This window comes from Nycticebus coucang, chromosome 3, assembly GCF_027406575.1.
Source record: "Nycticebus coucang isolate mNycCou1 chromosome 3, mNycCou1.pri, whole genome shotgun sequence".
Taxonomy (NCBI): Eukaryota; Metazoa; Chordata; class Mammalia; order Primates; family Lorisidae; genus Nycticebus; species Nycticebus coucang.
Genome location: NC_069782.1, coordinates 116,493,678 through 116,507,943, shown reverse-complemented (window position 1 = coordinate 116,507,943; position 14,266 = coordinate 116,493,678). Strand labels below are relative to the sequence as shown.

Here is a 14,266-nt window from a genome sequence, read left to right as displayed (position 1 = left end):
AGTTTGACCTCCTCTGCTCCCATTTGGATTCCCTTTATTTCCTTGTCTTGCCTAATTGTATTGGCTAGAACTTCCAGCACTATGTTGAATAGTAAAGGTGACAGAGGACAACCTTGTCTGGTTCCAGTTCTAAGAGGAAAAGCTTTCAGTTTTACTCCATTCAGTAAAATATTGTCTGTGGGTTTGTCATAGATAGCTTCAATCAGTTTTAGAAATGTGCCACCTATGCCTATACTCTTCAGTGTTCTAATTAGAAAAGGATGCTGGATTTTATCAAATGCTTTTTCTGCATCTATTGAGAGGATCATGTGATCTTTATTTTTGCCTCTGTTAATATGGTGGATAACGTTTATGGACTTGCGTATGTTAAACCAGCCTTGCATCCCTGGGATGAAGCCTACTTGATCATGATGAATGACTTTTTTGATGATAAGCTGTAATCTATTGGCTAGGATTTTGTTGAGAATTTTTGCGTCTATGTTCATGAGTGAGATTGGTCTGAAATTCTCCTTTTTGCTTGGGTCTTTTCCTGGTTTTGGTATCAGGGTGATGTTTGCTTCATAGAATGTGTTGGGGAAGATTCCTTCTTCCTCAATTTTTTGAAATAATTTCTGCAGTACAGGAATAAGCTCTTCCTTGAAGGTTTGATAGAATTCTGGAGTGAAGCCATCTGGACCAGGGCATTTTTTAGTTGGAAGCTTTTTTATTGTTTCTTTGATCTCAGCGCTTGAAATTGGTCTGTTCAGGAGGTCTATTTCTTCCTGGCTAAGTCTAGGGAGAGGGTGTGATTCCAAATATTGATCCATTTCCTTCACATTGTCAAATTTCTGGGCATAGAGTTTCTGGTAGTATTCAGAGATGATCTCTTGTATCTCTGTGGGATCAGTTGTTATTTCCCCCTTTATCGTTTCTGATTGAGGTTATTAGAGATTTTACTTTTCTATTTCTAGTTAGTCTGGCCAATGGTTTATCTATTTTATTTATTTTTTCAAAAAACCAACTCCTTGTTTCATTAATTTTCTGAATGATTCTTTTGTTTTCAATTTCATTGATCTCTGATTTGATTTTGGATATTTCTTTTCTTCTACTGGGTTTAGGCTTAGATTGTTCTTCTTTTTCCAATTCCATAAGATCTCTTGTGAGATTGTTGATGTGCTCTCTTTCTGTTTTTCGAATGTAGGCATCTAAAGCGATGAATTTTCCTCTCAAAACTGCTTTTGCAGTATCCCACAGGTTTTGGTAGCTTGTGTCTTCATTGTTGTTATGCTCAAGGAAGTTAATGATTTCCTGTTTTATTTCTTCCTTCACCCATCTGTTATTCAACAGAAGATTGTTTAATTTCCATGCCTTTGGGTGGGGTTGAGCATTTTTGTTAGAGTTGAGTTCCATCTTTAGTGCCTTATGGTCTGAAAAGATACAAGGTAAAATTTCAATTCTTTTGATTCTGTTGATATTTGTTTTGTGTCCCAGGATATGATCAATTTTGGAGAATGTTCCATGGGGTGATGAGAAGAATGTATATTCTTTATCTTTGGGGTGGAGTGTTCTATATACGTCTATCAAGCATAGTTGGTCTAGGGTCTCATTTAAATCTCTTACATCTTTGTTTAATTTCTGTTTAGAGGATCTGTCCAGCTCTGTAAGAGGTGTGTTAAAGTCCCCTGTTATGATGGTATTATCAGATATCATATTGCTCAGACTGAGTAAGGTCTGCTTCAAGAATCTGGGAGCATTTAAATTGGGTGCATAAATATTTAGAATTGAAATGTCTTCTTGTTGTAGTTTTCCCTTGACCAGTATAAAGTGACCATCTTTGTCTTTTTTGACTTTAGTTGCTTTAAATCCACATGTATCTGAAAATAAGATTGCAACTCCTCTTTTCTTCTGAATTCCATTTGCCTGAAAAATTGTCTTCCAACCCTTGACTCGGAGCTTTAATTTGTCTTTTGAAGCCAGGTGTGTTTCTTGCAGACAGCAAATGGATGGCTTGTGTTTTTTAATCCAGTCAGCCAATCTATGTCTCTTCAGTGGGGAATTCAAGCCATTAACATTTATTGAGATAATGGATAAGTGTGGTAGTATTCTATTCGTCTTATTTGGTGAGAGTCCATTGCTTAGTTTTATCTTTTGCATCAGCGTGGAGGTTAGGTTCTGTCCTTTGATTTCTGAGTTCTTACTTTGCTGCTGATCCATTGTGGTGGTCAGTGTGCAGAACAGGTTGAAGTATTTCCTGTAGAGCTGGTCTTGTTGTGGCGAATTTCCTCAATGTTTGTATATCCGTAAATGATTTGATTTCTCCGTCAATTTTGAAGCTTAGCTTAGCAGGGTACAGAATTCTGGGCTGGAAATTGTTCTGTTTAAGTAGATTAAAGGTAGATGACCATTGTCTTCTTGCTTGGAAAGTTTCATTAGAGAAGTCTGCGGTCACTCTGATGGATTTGCCCCTGTAGGTCAACTGGCGCTTACTCCTGGCAGCTTGCAGAATCTTTTCTTTTGTCTTGACTTTGGACAGGTTCATCACAATGTGTCTTGGAGAAGCTCGTTTAGAGTTGAGGCGACCCGGGGTCCGATATCCCTCTGAAAGCAGTGTGTCAGAATCTTTGGTGATGTTTGGGAAATTTTCTTTTATAATATTCTCTAGTATGGCTTCCATTCCTCTGGGGCATTCTTCTTCCCCTTCTGGAATTCCTATAACTCGTATGTTGGAACGCTTCATAAAGTCCCATAATTCTGACAGTGAACGTTCTGCTTTCTCTCTCTTCTTTTCTGCCTCTTTTACTGTCTGAGTTATCTCAAGAACTTTGTCTTCTACCTCTGAAATTCTTTCTTCTGCATGGTCTAACCTGTTGCTGATACTTTCCATTGCATCTTTAAGTTCCCTAATTGACTGTTTCAGTTCCTTCAGGTCTGCTATATCCTTTTTATATTCTTCATATCGTTCATCTCTTATTTGATTCTGTTTTTGGATTTCCTTTTGGTTATTTTCCACTTTATTAGCAATTTCCTTCATCGTTTCCATCATTTCTTTCATTGTTTTCAACATGTGTATTCTAAATTCCCTTTCTGTCATTCCTAACATTTCTGTACTGGTGGAATCATCTGCAGTAGCTACCTCATGGTCCCTTGGTGGGGTTGTTCTAGACTGGTTCTTCATGTTGCCTGGAGTTTTCTGCTGATTCTTCCTCATGAGTGATTTCTTTTATCTGTTTCCTTGCCCTAATTTTCCTTTCACTTCCTCTTGCTCTTTAAGTTCTTGTGCCTGTGGGACTATAGGTTACAGGACCAGAAGGGTGAGAAGATTGAAGAGCAAAAAAAAAAGGGGATGAAAGAAAGGCGGACCGAGTGATAAGAAAAAAAGAAAGATAGAGAAAGGAGAGGGGGTGGGTATAAGGAATATCGACAAAAAGAAGAGAGGCACAGAAAGAGGGAGACAGGGCAATATAGGTGTACAGTAGGGTACTTTGACACAACCTTAAAAAACCCCACCTTCTGGGGGTGCCCAGTTGCGTGGTTCCCTTGAGGTCAGCAGCTCTTTGCTAACCTGATCAGACACAGTACCCCACCTCCACCAAGTAGAGAGGAAAGACAAAAATGCTATAAATCAAACCAAAAGAAGCAAACAGAAAACTTTACAGGGATAAAATTGGGTGAAAAACCAAATTATATCGGTAGAAACACTAGCAAAAATGAAGTTGAAGTTATTAAAAAAAGCAGCAATGGGAAATTATAATTAAACTAGGAAAATTGAGAAAGAAAAAGGGATCTGTGTGGAAAAGATTGAAATTAAAAAAACAAAAGAATATCAGCAACGTCAAAATAAACAAACAAAAAAAACAACCAAGCAAAAAAAGAAAGAAAAAAATACACAACCAAAAACAAAGCAGTTTGTATATGTTATTGAATATTGTCTGGGCAACACGTGGTCTTCTGGGGTATGAGATGTTAGTCACAGTTCAGATACGACTGGAGGCTGCTGATTACTCAAACCCCAGCAGGTAGACACCCTGAATCTCTCTTCAGCCTACTTAAAAGGCACTTCGAACTTGTAAACTTGTTGAGCAGAAGCTTTCCCAGCTTTCTTGCTGGAATCGCTGCTGAAGTGGCTATCCACTTACTCAGTGTGCCAAAACCGTTCTCACTCTGCCCCTGAGGGTTAGGGCTGCAAGGCGGCTCAGACCCCACCCTTAGGCTACTTGGTTGCTGGGTTACCAGCTCCCACCCGTTTCTAGCTCTGCGACCCTGAGGGCGGAGCTTGCCGGGGCAGATCGCTGACAATGGATCCGTGTGACCCACCGCCAAACACTATTAGCTCCGTCTGGCTCAGCGGCTCAGACTGGGGCCCTAGACAACGGCCAAAGTTCTCGCACTCCCGCTCAGGCCTTCCCCAAGGCAGTTCAACTCAGTGCCAAGTCCAAGGACATCAAAACAGTTCACAGGTAAGGCCTTTCTGGTTTGCAGTCTCGCTGCTACTGAACTTACAGTTGTGGGCGGGTTTAGACGGATTGAACACACGCGACCACTTGCCGGTTTTCCACGGATTTAGTCCTCCTCTTGGGGTCCAGAAGTCTCTCGCTGACTCCCTGTATCCTCATAGGAGTGATGATAGGCAGTTCCCACCAGCCAGAGACGCCTGGAGTCCTATCTCCCCAGACTCACGGTGCCCAGATGTAAGGAAGCTGTTACTCGGCTGCCATCTTGCTCCGCCTCCACAATGTAAAAATTTAAGAATGATGTGGAAACAGCCTAAATGCCCACCAACCCTGGAATGGATTAACAAGCTGTGGTATATGTATACTATGGAATACTATTCAGCTATTAAAAAAAATGGAGACTTTACATCCTTTGTATTAACCTGGATGGAAGTGGGAGACATTATTCTTAGTAAAGCATCACAAGAATGGAGAAGCATGAATCCTATGTACTCAATTTTGATATGAGGACAATTAATGACAATTAAGGTCATGGGGAGGGGAGGAAAAGCAGAGCGAGGGAAGGAGGGGGATGGGGCCTTGGTGCGTGCCACACCTTCTGGTGGCAAGACATGATTGCAAGAGGGACTTTACCTAACAATTGCAATCAGTGTAACCTGGCTTATTGTACCCTCAATGAATCCCCAACAATAAAAAAAAAAAAAAAAAAAATCTAAGAATGTTGAGTACTTACAGGCCCTGGAAGGGTACGCAGCACACAGCACACCCATTGTTCTCCCCCCACCCCAGGCCAGAGAGCACAAGTAGAGAGAGAGAGATAAGGGACCTGTGAGCCAACACCTTGATTGGGTCCCAAATATTATCCAAACAGGTTTCCCATGGGGAATTGTAATTGGTGGGTTTAAAGCAAGCAAGTACTAGTTCTAGGAGGTCACACTGTGACTTGGAGGTAGTCACTTTGCACTTGTAGGCAAATGTTTGAATAGTCTGTTAAGGACATGGTGGGAAAGTGAGGAGCCCAGCCTGCTAGGTAGGTGGGAAAGATGCCTGTACATTTTAACTCTGGCCATCAGTTGAGCCATTCAGGTGGGGTACAGTATTAGAAACTGTGTCAAGGGTGGCCAAGTCCTGCTTCTAGTAGGAGAAAGTTAAACTTATATTTAAAAATGTATGCCAAGAAAAAAAAGTGTATGCCAAGGCAACATAGAATTATAAGCACTCACTGTCCCTTAGGTATAGAGGTGGTCCACAGCTTTAGAAGAACAACACAGTTGTTGGGCAGAGGCTTTTTTAAGATTGGGGATTGGAGAGGTGGGGGCCAACCTTTGAATCTGAACACTGGGCCCGTGAGTTCATCACTTTTTTGGTATGGGGGCAATTGAATATTGGAATCCTGCGCTTTGCCTTTTAATTTTAGGCAACAAAGTCATCTTCGAAAGAGTTGTTTTTTTTTTTTTTTTTTTTTTCCATGAGAATGTTCTAACCACATTGGTAATGGTGTCCTTGTTTCTAACGCATAAGGATTCTTGGAAACCTCTTTTAAGTGCTTTGAGTTATGATTGCAGCTGAACATATTTATAAAGGCTTCCTTCTCCCTGGATCTACTCCGAATTTTAAGCTTGAACAGATCCTGAACAGTAGGAACAAGATAGATGGTTTCTCTTACCCGCATGTGCTGTCTTTACCTTCCTCCGTCACACATCTCAAAAGTAACTATGTATGCCTACACACACAAATACAAGTTGATTGAGTTGTTCATATACACATAGGTTTTATGTAATTGTCTTATATAAAAGAGCTGCTGTCCTTAGTGTAAGAGCCAGCATACTATCAGTTAGCCCAGTATAATTCATTGTAATCATTTAGTAAACAACATCAGTGCTTTTAAACATGCATAATAAACTTCACGTGAATGTTTGAGCAAAGTTTCCCATAAAACAAATTGTGTTCCTTTTTATCTCTACTATAAAATTACAATTATTTAATTGAGAGAGGAAAGGTTATGACTTGATGTCATGATGGACTTTGACATTTGTCATATGACAGTGCTCTTGTGTTGGGAGGTGCAAAGGGGCTTGCCAGCTGGAACCTCGGTGAGGAGACACTCAACCTCAGTGACCTAGGTATGAGGGGATGAATGCCTGAATCAACAGTGGAAAAATGGCCCATATGTAAAAGAAGCCTGCATATTATACCGGTTGATAGTGAATTGTCAAGAGAGAAGGAAGGTGCTCAGATGAACTTAAAAGTGTGTAGGAGAATAAATATTACCTTTATGAGGAATATGAGAGTCATCATAAGAGAGATTTATCAGCTTTATCGTTTAGGAGGCCGCCCTTCATATGTTAGATGTCTGTTGCTAAGGACAGACGTTAGGCTGCAGGTCTATCTTACTTGTGCCCCTTTTGACCATAGAGTAGTCTCTCAACTGGAAGCAGCCTTGAAGATCCTCAGAGAGGGATGAAGCAACCAGGAAGGGAGCTCTTGGTTTCTGGGGCAGTGTTCCCTCCACTCTCCCATGCTGCTTTGGAGAAAAGAACAGCATTTTAGGAAAGGCCTGTGATCTCACTTTAGATTTTGACTAATGAGTATTTTGAAGACATTTTGGCTTGTGGAATGACTAAACAAATACGAAAAAGTTAAACTCAGGAGATGTTTCTCCAAAAGCAAAGAAGGTTTAATTTGTAATAATTTTTTTCTTACTTCCTTTAGCAACTCTCTGTTGGCACTAATAATCAACTCATTTCTTAACAGTCCTCAGGAGAAAGTACTTCTGTTGCCTCCTGTAATTTGCCAATTTCTAAATATTTAGTTTCTTTTAAATATTTTTATTCCAAAATGATGTTTAAGGCACAGCGATCCAGATAGACTATTTTCTTAACTTTATTAAAAGTTGGTTTAATTATGACCCAAATGAAATCATTCCAATTTGCAGCCTTATTTTCTTACTACCAGTAATATTTCTGTTCTCTGATAAGAACAGGAAATTCAAGAATCCTACACCACCAAGCTTCTTAAGTTTCTCACCTTAAAGGACTCACACTAGGCAATACCAAAGAACTATTTCAGCTCCAAAATTCTTTCAATATTTAACATAAAAAAGAATTTTTAAAAAATTATGGTCAGTTTATCTACAGTTTTGAAAATCCTGATGAGGACTTAGAGGGGCAGGCGTAGCATTTTTTGAGTGCCTACTCTTTGTGTCAGACACTGTGCTAAATGCTTTGCATAGATTATTACACATACAGTGGTCCCCCCATTACAAGACCCCCAGGGGTGACCTCAAACCATTTCATACTGAACCTTTATGAATACTGTTTTTATTATACCTATGTACATACCTGTGATAACATTTAATTTATAAATTAGGCACAGTGAGAGATTAACAACAACATAGTAAAATACAACCATTTTAACAATACGTATGTAATTTAAAACTTATGAGTTATTGCTGAGATTTTCCATGTGACATTTTTGGACTGCATTTTGGGAGAGGTATAACTAAAACCTGGCAAGGAAAACCGTGGATAAGAGAGGACTATTGCAATGTGTCTTCAGACTGTTAGGGTAAGGATTTTATACTCCCCATTGCTCGTGGTTAACGTGTTCAAGTTCATGTAGCATCAGAAGGCAGACCCGACACTGTTTTGACACCAGATCCCAAGCTCTTTGCGCCTAGAATTCCTGCCTCAAGAACTTTTACCTATGGAAACAAACGAGTATGTACCGATAGTCACTATCCAATCACGATTAATCCTTTCTTAAGCATTTTAAAAAGGCTACCTACCATTTTCTAGAAGTAGCGCCGAAGTTGTTAAAGGATTAAAGAAAAAAAAAACGATTGTAAAAAGCTGCTAAGCCTGGTATAAATCAAGGAAGGCAAGTTCCGCCTTAACCGACAGTGAACACGCTTATTGGTTAGGACTGAACGGGCTGACTCACTTCTTTTTTGCCGTGGTGGAGGGCCACACCCTACATTCCAAAAACCCTCTGCTGCCCGGCCACGCCTGCCTTCTCGCTGTGGGAGCCTCGGAGGTTGGCGTGGACGTCCGCGCTAGCAGCTGCTCCCGGGGAGGATCGGCGCGTCTCCCTGCCGGCCGGGTTCCTCGGCGCCACGACCCCTGCCGGCGGGCGGGCGGGCCGGGGAGAGGAGCGGGGCGGCTGGCGGCGGGCTCGGCTGCGCGGGCGGCCGGCTGGGGCTCCGCGCGTCGCCAGTCCCCTGCGCCGGGCAGGTGGAGCGCGCGCAAACTTGCGCCCCGGGAACTTTCCAGGAGACGCTGCCTCCGGGGAGGAGAGCCTGTAAGTGTTGCTCCTTCTGGGATGCTGAGGTTGGTTAAAACGCACTCGCAGACGGTGGGACCTGTTTAAAAACAACCATCCACGCCTTCTAGAAAATACCCAGCATCGCAATCGGTTTTATTTCCTCTGATCCGGCGAAGTAAAGGGAAGCTTAGTTTCGACTGGATCCCTCTTCAATGACAAAATAGGCAATAGCTACTTACACCTGAAAACGCCGATCGCAGTTGCGAACAGTGGGTCGGGGCGAAGCTGCCCGGACCGGCCAGAGCCCTGAATGTCGCGTGGCGCTGACCGCTGTGGTCTGAGAGCCGCGGCTCCTGGCGGTTTGTGTTTCGGGGTGTCGGGCTTTCCTCGTGGGGGGAGGGGTTGAGAGAACCGGAGTGTATTGACAGTTTGCTTACTAACCAAAGCGGGAAGTACCCTCTTTTTCAACAACTCCAGTTCCCTGAACGAAACGGTCCCTCTGTCCACTCCTTTGCTCCGAGGGCCGGGGGAAGCACGTGCTCCCGTGTTGTGGAGTGAGCGTGTTTACTGCACAGCCAGGCTTTCTATTCAGTGCGGCCAGGTAATTTCCCTGCTGGAATATGTGTAGATAAATGCACGGAGAAGGATGCGTGGCATTTGGTGTTTTTTTTTTTTCTTTTCTTTTTCCTATTTGTTTTTGCTCTGTGTAATTATTTACGAAGTACCAAAATAGAAATCTAGAGACTCAAGTTCCGTTCCCCAAGTGAATTAAAAATCATTCCATTCTTAATTCAATTGAGTTATCGTTTTTAAATTTATGTAAAAATAAACTCAGTGAGCTTCTTCAAAAAATTTGATTTTCTACGAAAACTTAATTATCAAGTGCATTTGTATGGTGCAAGTAACTTACTTTCTTGCAAGGAGTTGGGGAGGGCGAGGGACCGGGAGAGCAGCATCTTGTGATTACGGAGGACAGACACAGGGCAACAGAAGTTATCACAGTCAGAAACACTGCCTGTGTGCTGGAAAGGCAGGCTCAAGATGTAGCGTAAAGGATGGTGCGAAGAATTGTAAACTGCACCTTGAAGTTATGAATATGCCTAGTATCATTACACTGAAGCAGTTATGAAGATACTGTGATACAATCGGTAGATGGACTAACAGAGGAAGAAAATTCTGTACAGTTGACTTTGTTTAGGTCTATGGAGGAAACTTCTTGGAAAGAAATCACTTCTAAATGAAATAATTAACATAAAACTTTGCAGGCTTTTAAGTTACCCTAGGAATGGTTGTTTACACTGTTTCCAGGTTCACAGGCTGATGGTGCAGCTCAGTTGCTTTGTGTTTAACTGATTACATGCCTCTGGGGGAAGGAAACCGAGTATGACGTTAGAGAAATGGCTTAAGTCCACTGGGGCACTTGGAAAAGCCCCCTCTGGTGAGAAGGGGGAAATTTTTATTAAATCTCTTAAGATGTGTAAAATCTAAAAGGATAATTAAATTTGAATTTTTATTAGTTTCACCTAATAGTTTTAATAAAGTTAAATATTTAAGGATTTCATTTTGTCAGGTACTCAGTTGCTTTACATGAATTACTTCATTTACTATTCACAGTAGTGCTAAGAGGTAGAGGTATTATTGTCCTGGTTTGAAAGTTGAAGAAGCAGGCTGAGCAAGGTTATATAAACCTGCTCCAAATTTCACAGCTAGTTAATTTAGTTTATGTTAGAAGTTAGCATTTAAGGTTTCTTATTTTTCCCATGTGGCTCCAATTGCTCCTAAAATAGTTTTGATTTTTCTGTGTGAAATGATCCAGAGGAGGTTCTTGGTTCAAAGCAGATTTTTAACTGATTTAGAAGCTCCTCATTGCTCCAGTGCCAAAATATCAAAGTTCAAGGAATAATGTGTTTACTCTGGAAGCTGGTGGTTTTCCAATATTAACTCAACAAGCCCTCCCCTTGATGAGCCCGTTAATCAATACAGGTGGCTGACTTAGAGTTGCTGATCTTTGGTGGCTTTCACCTCCTTTTTCATTGAAGCCCTTTGAGTTCTGTGTGTGTGTATTCTACCTGCTCCCCACAAAGTGCACGGCAAGCTTTCCCCAAGTGTAAAGCCAGGAGCTGGACCCACAGATTCCCAGCAGTTGAATACTGCACATTAGATTGTATACCTGCTGTATTTTATATGCTATGTAAAATGTTTTTAAATTTATGTTAGCACCCAGGTTAGTGATGAACCTGTTTATTAAGAACGGCAAGTTCATAAAGGCACTCTGTGTGAGCACCAAAACCTTACTTGGTTGGAAGTGGGAAAGTGTCAGTGTGTCTGACAGGGCAGCCAGTTCTGAGAGTTCATCGGCTAGCACATCTGTTGGCATTTTGTAACACAAGAGGACAAACAGTGCTGTCTTTTCAGAAGACCATGTGCTACAGCATTTATTCCAGGACTGGGTGTTACTCACATCCCTGATGTAATGCCTCACTATCTATTTGACATGAAACACCCACCTTCTTAGCAGGGACACCTGGACTACTTCCTGAGTCCTCTCTTAACTCTGAGCTGCTTTAAGTGACTTGTTTCTTGAGGCTGTCGAAAGAGCATGCCAAAGTGATGACGCAGCCACTCGGGAATCATCTTGAAAGCATGTGATAAGACTTGATTTCAAAAATGCAGGACAGTAAATTCTGAAAACTATAAAGGCAGAGCTTATGTTGGTATCTAGCAGAATTGTAAATCATGTTTTTAAAAAGAATTGTTGGGATCATGTAGAAAAAAAAGCAATGATCAGTATCTAGCGGATGTTTGCTAAGTATCACTCATGTCCAATTAACCTTATTTCTTTGCTGATAATGTTGGACAAGTGTATCAGGGCATTGTCATAGATGTGACATGTCTGTTTCAACAAACATCTAACAAAGGGCTATATGTGTTTTTCCTCAAGATGGAACAATGTGGATTGGACAGCAGTATAGATAAGCGGGCTTGTGTCTTGTACCCCCGAGAAGGTTGATGAGTAGACTGATGTCACGTGTAAGCAGGATGCCAACAGTGTGCCTTAATTAGGGCATGTGGTACAGCTGAGGGAAGAACGCGCACACATTACGAGAGGTAGGGGGATTTGGAACCAAGGAGGTGGTAATCCCACGGTTCTTTGAAGCACTGTAGGTAGTGGTAGGAACCAGGATTCTGGAGGCAGACCCCAGGCAAGTTATTTGAGCTCTTTGTGCTTCAATTTCTTCATTCGTGAAATGCAGATGATAATAATACCCACCTCATTGGGCAGTTGAAGATGTTGAAAGATTAAGATCTATTAATCCTAGATAATCCATGCGAATTCTTTAATTTTTTTTGAGACAGAGTCTCACTTTGTTGCCCTCAGTAGAGTGCTGTGGCATCACATCATAGTTCACAGCAACATCAAATTCTTGGACTCAAGCAATCCTCTTGCCTCAGCCTCCTGAGTAGTTGGGACTACAGGTGCCTGCCACAACGCCTGGCTATTTTTTTTTTTTTTAATAGACTGTCTGGCTCTTGTTCAGTCTAGTCTTGAACTCCTGAGCTCAGGCAATCCGCCTGGCTTGGCCTCGCAGAGTGCTAGGATTACAGGTGTGCACCACCACACCTGACCTCCATGTGAATTCTCAAAGCGCAATTGGAGAGTAAATTATATATATATATATATGTTAGCGGTTAGTCTTATTGCTGTTACTTTTACTGCTACTACTTGAGGCAGTGTTGTGCATGTTTCTGGGTTTGTGTTTAAATGCATTCCCTGAATGGGGTAATCAGATGTTGGCGAGATTGCCTAGAAACTGGTATTTGAATAGAGGTTTAAGTAGCAAAATTACAATTGTGAAGTAGCAGTGAAAATAATTTTATGGTTTGGGGGTCACCACAACCTGAGGAACTGTATTAAAGGGTTGCAGCATTAGGAAGGTTGAGAACCACCGTTCTAGATTGTTAGAGATTTTCTAAGTTTTCTAACATTCACTGTCAATGGAAAAATGGGACTACACCCTGGTGAGAGTGTAATTTGTTTAATCCTTTGGGAGGGTTAAGCTGTGGGTATCAAAATTTTAAATATATATTTATCCTTTAACCTGTTCATCCATGTTAAGAACGCTAAGAGATAAGTGGATAAGTGTGGTGTGATATTTGCGTGTAATATTCATTATAGTATTAGTTTAATAGTGGAAGTTTGTTAATTTATATGTCCATTAATAGGAAATTCATTAAATAAAGTATGAGGCTTATACAAACTGAAAAAAAAAGAAAATTGAGAGACAGCAGCAGTATTATCAATATAGTGAAATAGACATGTTCACATTCTGAATTCTGTACATTCCATCCAGTTTAATAAATGCCTTCTGTTAAGGAGCTGTAACTTGATATAAAAGAAATTTAAGTTAGGATTTAGGAAAGCACTTTGCTGGAATCAGTTCAGTCTTTAACCAGTTGTGTACTCTCACGTAATTAGCTTAACTCAGTGAATCTCTACAGGATGCATTTTTACCCTCAAGGGACATTTGGCAATATCTGGACACATTTTTGATCGGCATAACTGAGTGTGGAGAAATGTGCTAGTAGCATTTAGTGGATAGAGGTTAGGGTGCTGCTGAACATCCCACAGTGGACAGGGAATCCTCTCATGACAGAGAATTACCCCATCCAAAATGTCAGTAGCGTGGAGCTGAGGAGCCCTGCATTCCAGGCCAGCGTATGTGTTTTCTGTTTGTGAACTTTGAATACTTAATCTTTGCTTTTAACAATTTCACCGAGTAGACTTAGGAGTTATGTTTATGAAAGGGCCTTGGAGAGTTCATGTATTCTGAAATCCTCAGGTGTATGCAGTGTATAAATTTTAGCATTAGCACAGTAAAGTGTGGCTTGCCCCATTTCTTGGAGGAATACATTACAGTGGTTTGGGGGCTACATAAGGCTTGGCTTGAATCCCAGTCCTACCAGTTTAACCCTCTGTGTGATTCAGGACAAGTTTCTTTATCTGTGAAAATTGAATCCCTATTTCATAGATTTTAGAGGAATGAACAGGATATACATGGAAATTGTGCAGCACAGTCCTTGGGCACAGTAGCAAATTATAGTTATTATTTTGTAAAATTTGCATTACTTTGAGTAGTGGCATTGAGCTCTGCTTATTAAAATGTAAGATTTGGAAATGGGGTGGGTAGGAAAATAGATTTTTAATGCTTAAAAGATGAAAAGCAAAAGAGTTCTTACCTTGCAAAGGAGATAAAATCCTAGGAGACATTAATGTCTCTTGAGGTGTTACTTTGGCCCTAAGGTGAGAAGTACCTAGTTGGGGGAGGGATAATTTGCTTGGGAAACAAGAATCTGCTTCCTCATGTCAGTCTGGACTAGCTAAGAATATAACTTTGTGTTTGTGAATCGCTCCATTGTAAAAATTTGTAATGTTTGTTCTTAAGCAGTGTAGTATCTGTTTTTTCATTTTACTCTTGATATTGTGATTTCTTAAATATATTTTCCAATGCCTTAAGAAGTAAGCAACACACAATGCATGTGCAAATGTGTCAGTTTTGTTGTCTTGGTGACTT

General features: G+C 40.9%; 1 protein-coding gene across 16 annotated transcripts in view; it reads left to right on the top strand.

Moving 5' to 3' along the window:
* Positions 1 to 14,266, top strand: part of SGMS1 (sphingomyelin synthase 1) — a 297,687-nt gene that overhangs the window by 190,967 nt on the left and 92,454 nt on the right. For 2 of the 16 annotated variants that reach the window (XM_053582641.1, XM_053582643.1), the window contains exon 1: positions 8,455 to 8,729. The exons of the other annotated variants lie outside the window; for them this stretch is intronic. The gene's annotated coding sequence lies outside the window, so the exon portion shown is untranslated. Of the gene's footprint in view, positions 1 to 8,454; positions 8,730 to 14,266 lie in introns of those variants that run through there. 16 annotated transcript variants of the gene reach the window in all.